This window comes from Pinus tabuliformis, chromosome X, assembly GCF_031772625.1.
Source record: "Pinus tabuliformis cultivar Carrire ecotype Pingquan chromosome X, CPIR1, whole genome shotgun sequence".
Lineage (NCBI taxonomy): Eukaryota > Viridiplantae > Streptophyta > Pinopsida > Pinales > Pinaceae > Pinus > Pinus tabuliformis.
The window spans coordinates 802,120,977-802,125,954 of record NC_142308.1 but is presented as its reverse complement, the minus strand read 5'-3'; positions in this window follow the sequence as shown (position 1 = coordinate 802,125,954).

The following is a 4,978-nucleotide window of genomic DNA, read 5'->3' as shown; positions in this document are numbered from 1 at the left end:
CGGCCGACACGGCTTCCTATGGATAAAGGCTTTATTCCTATAGGGGTCTCCCAATATATACGCCACGGTACGTGGGAGCACAAGTCTGTATTGATACTTATCGCTTCACCGTGGAGGAATCACCCAACCACTCAACGCTAAGATACCACGTTTGACGACGCCGGAACACGTCTCTAGCTTAGACCTCTATGTGTTTGCGTTATGTTTCAATGCGTTGTTATGTAAATTCAATTTATTTTAAGGTTGATCTTGTTTAGCAGTTTGCCTTTATGGATCACCACGAGATGTATGGTACAACTCCTAAATGCAGTCTAAGATGATAAGCAAGCTTTTCAATCTTTCAACTTTGAAAATCTTAACTACTGAGGGAAAAGAAAGACATCATCTTTTCACACAGATCATAGAGCACACACTAATGCACTTTTTCCTAAATCAACAAACAAATTGTCAAAATGCACATGCACAATGCAGGTATTTCTTTTCTCTTTCTTAATGTTGATGTGGTACAAAAAGAAAGCTGTTGTATAATTTTGAATTCAATTTCAAGTGAAAGCAAACAAGCTTTATCCAAAATCAAAAGACACCTTAAGATTTGCTTGTTTCAACACTAGAAATACATAAATTCAAACCATATGACGAAAGCAAAAGCTCAATCAGCTATGAACAACAAACAAACTAACTCTTAAGATCAAAACGACACTTATCACAGGTCTAGATCTAAGAGGCCACAGCAAGACTAGTTCAATTTCGTTATGGGAAACTGCAAATGATATAAGAAATACACAAAGAACAAATACATTTTCTTTATACAACCGGGGCGGAATAGTGGCAAAGAAAGGTGGTTTCAGATAGGTACATTGACTGATAACGGGCTGCAAAAACAAGGATGAAAACAGGGCAATAAACAGCAGGGAACCCCAGTTGCACAAGGAAAAACGGGTTCAACGCAGGTAGTACACTTTCAGTTTGACATTCAGCGCAGGTAGCCCCTTCGGGACCTGCGATGAAATGCAGACTGCCTTCACAGTGCCTGCAATGAAGAGATAAACTTTCGTTTTTCTCAGTTTCCGGGTTACAGATTGCTCAAAAATTCACAGTTTTTGGCCAAATCAGAAGCTATCAATCAAGTACACACTAAAGGGTAATTAGGAGGATGAAAAGCTATCACTAAGAGCTGTTCAGAGTCCTTGTGGATCAGCTCTTCAAATCATAAACATGCCCAGAAACTGAGCTAGAGTAGCTGCCCTCTACTTAGCATTTGAAAGATCCAACTGCAGTTCGATTCGGTACTCTCTGTGTTTATGAAATGAATAGAAAAAACACAAACAACCAACAAGATACGCTCCCCAACGGAGTCGCCAATTTGTTGTTGGGAAAAGTATCCAATACGGAATGACCCTATCCCACTCTAAGGGTGATAGTACCTCAGCAACAATCAAAGCAAAGCTATTCGAGATTACTTCTTTATGAGATTTAAAAGAGGGGAGAAAGAGATCCACTAACCGATGTCTTTCGCTAATGATTGATCCAATCTTCTCTCTTTGTTGCTTGCTCCTGGCTCCTTGCTCTTTCACTGGCCCAGCTACACCAAGATCCTGCAAAATGGCAAGAGAGGGAAACTACAAGAAGCATACATTCATAATTGATTCAAGGATTAGAATAAATCAAATACACAAGTATAACAATACACCATTGAGACACATGCATATAGAAGAACCTCAAATGCTTTATTAATGGAAGAATTAAAGTTCAGGAAGTGATACAACCACAAAAGGCCCAATCCAGCATCACCTCCCAGCAGAAAGAAATCTCCTCTTCACCTCCTTCAAGCAAATCACCCAATAGTTCTATACTCAAACCAACAACACTTCCTTACATTCACAAGATTCCAGCCTCCTTAGACCTCATGAGAGAGCTCTATATATAGGAGTTTTGGAGAAAGGATGAGTTAGCTTGAGGCTGGCATGAAGTTGACTAGTGTCCTCTCCCACTTCAGTTATTCTTCAGTTCTTGAGTCCACTTGGAGGTTCTTGCTTCCACTTGGAGATCTAGACCCTCTTACTCATCACCAGTCGAATTCCTTGATCCAAGTGTCATTTGGAAGCTTCCTGGGCATTGGCACCTTGAGGAATGACTATGCCACATGTCCCAACTCGCCCAGCGCAGGTAGCCTTCTTTGCAGTTGACATTCAGCGCAAGTAGACAGTGGAGCAGTTGACATTCAGCGCAGATGCTCAGTGGAGCAGTTGACATGATCCAGAATTGCCTTGTTTTTGAGTGTTTTCAGGTGGAGAACTGTTATTCAGTGCTGTGGTTTGCTGACATTGTTCCTCTAGGGGTAGGAACAACATGTTTAGGGACTTTGGATCCCTTATATTATGGACATTTCATGCTCCATGCTGTAAGGCACAAAAATGTCTATAACACTAACTCACACGATTGTGTCAATTTTCCTTATGTATACTTTCCTCCTCACTTTTGTTTTTCCTTTATTCATATATCTCTTTTCACATTAACTTTGAATATGCCTAAACATAAACACAAAGATATAGACCTTTTGTGTACTTTTCTTCTTAATATAGAAAGTTTATTGGCAGCAGTACATTCAATAAGACTGTGAGAGCAACTACTGAATCTAGGAGCCAACAATTATGAGTTGAGTAACAAAAAATGTAAAATGGAGGATAAATCAGCCCTATATATATATAATTGGAGACAAGAGTATTAATGATGATGTATAGACTACAACTTGGAATGTAATTATTGCGATAAGAAAAGACAAACCCAACATGGAACAAGAAAAGACACTACTTCTAATATAAACTTGCCTTATCTGAAAAATATCAAAAGGCATTCAAACAAGAAAAAAAAAATTTCCTCCCTAAAATAAGGGTGGTATACTTAAGTTGATATGTCTTTTTCTCATTGTGAAATTGGAAGGTGTTTTGGTATGCACCATAGTTATCTCTGCAATCATGCTACTAGGTTGGCCAAGTAAGAGGCCAGTAGAGTCTATAGGAATCACGTCACGTTGTCACAATCTACAATGTCGTAAAATATTCCATGGGAAAAGTTACATTGCAAACTATATCTACCCTAGTTGGTTGATCCATTCATCATCCTAAACCATCCAAGGTTATTGTAACATACCTGGATGCTTTCCTTGGCTAGCAGGACACCCACTCTTAAAGTATTTTCTTTATAAATGTTGTAGCTATGTCCAGAGCTTCTAACAACTACCCTCAGAGTTTATATGCAAAAACTAAATGTGGAATAATTAGGCATATACAGTTCCTGTGATGAACAACTCAATTGGTTTAGCCATATCATTTCGTATGCAACAGAGTCCGCATAATAGCATAGACATTCATATAGCATAAATCCATTTACTCAAGAAAAATACCCAAGTTCCCTACAAAAGTAGCATGTTAGTGATTTTCTTTTAGCTGTACCAATAATTTGTGTCTTACTTAGGGATAGCCAATTTTCCTGTGTCACATATGTGTTTAGCTGGAGAAAAGAAGACATACATTTCTTGTCTTTTCCCTCGTTCTTCTACTTTCTACTCTACCCCTTCTTATGGGATTTTGTTGTGAGCTTCATCATACCTGGCTTTCAGTATAGGCCACAGCCTTCCCTGAAGCTCTAGGTGGTTTGGCCGTGTGGAGTACTGTATGCTATTTTCCTTGTGATGTTATTTTCTTCCATGGCTATCCCAGGGGATTGAGGACTGATTACAGATTCATCAGATGCATATCACTTGCTCATCAAAGATTCCAATGGTGTTGAATGATGTGTCACCAGGAGGTGATCTTTTCAGTTCATGGGATTTTCAATGAGAATCTCTTCTATAATACCTCTGACTCCTATCCTCATGATTGGAATCATACCTCTTCTGTAACTGTTTTTGCATATTTGTCAAAATGTGGAGTGTCAGGGTTGTGGTTCTGTTATGTTCTTCCTGAGCTTTTATAGCTTCTCAATAAGCCAGCCTACAGAGTCACCGACTGTACATGTCTTGCCAATAACAATAAGCATCCATTTCCTCTTTTACTAGTTGTTTCAGTTGTTTTTAAAAGACCAAAAAAAATAAAAGAAAAAAAAAATAAGCTAGAAACATGCCTTTCCCCATTACTGCCCAACTAAGAGTCCTCAACCCATCTATGAAAACGGATGGCCCTCTTATCACCGTGAATATGAGAAGCCATATCATAATCACCAAGGTTGCTATGTGCTGTGATTCTCTGCTTCTTCTTATTCCTATGAAATAAGAAGTCTTTTGTGTCTAAAACATAAGAAACCTTAGATGTATTGCATGTTATCTTATACTCCAATCCATTAACCACTCGAACACCCTTCATTGACTTGCAGGTTGATGTGTACTCATCATCACATGCATATTTGTGCTTGTTCTTGCAAGGAAAACATTATGGATTTCCTTGGTATCAATTGGCAACTATCAATTGAGCTAGCCCCTTCAATGTTTAAAAAGAAAAAAAAAAAAAAAACTCTTCATGAGTTCTATAAGTCACACTTGATGAAGGATTTATATATAAAAAGGATATAAAGCTTGTGAATGGCATTCATCTCCCTAGCCTTTTGGCATCATGTTATTACATTAGTTGCTTTATTAGTCTAATCCATATCATTTTTTTCACAATATTGAATAAAGAGTTATTCCTTTTTAAATCAAGGTTGAGTGCTAGATGGTGTTTGTTAACCCTAACCAAGCATGTTGCACATGGAGTATTGATTTTTTTTGCATATCTTGTTACCCAAGGCGCTTATATAAGTGACTATCAATTAACATCTTCTTTATACTAAGCTTGCAATTGAAGGATTATTAGATGGAGCTTAATGATTTTATTGAGGGAAGTCATGGTTTGTGCTTACATTCTCCTTGACACTTCCCTCATGACATTGTTGATCACCTCGGGTGAGTGTTGAGGTGTCTTAAGGAAAGTTGTTCTTATGCGCA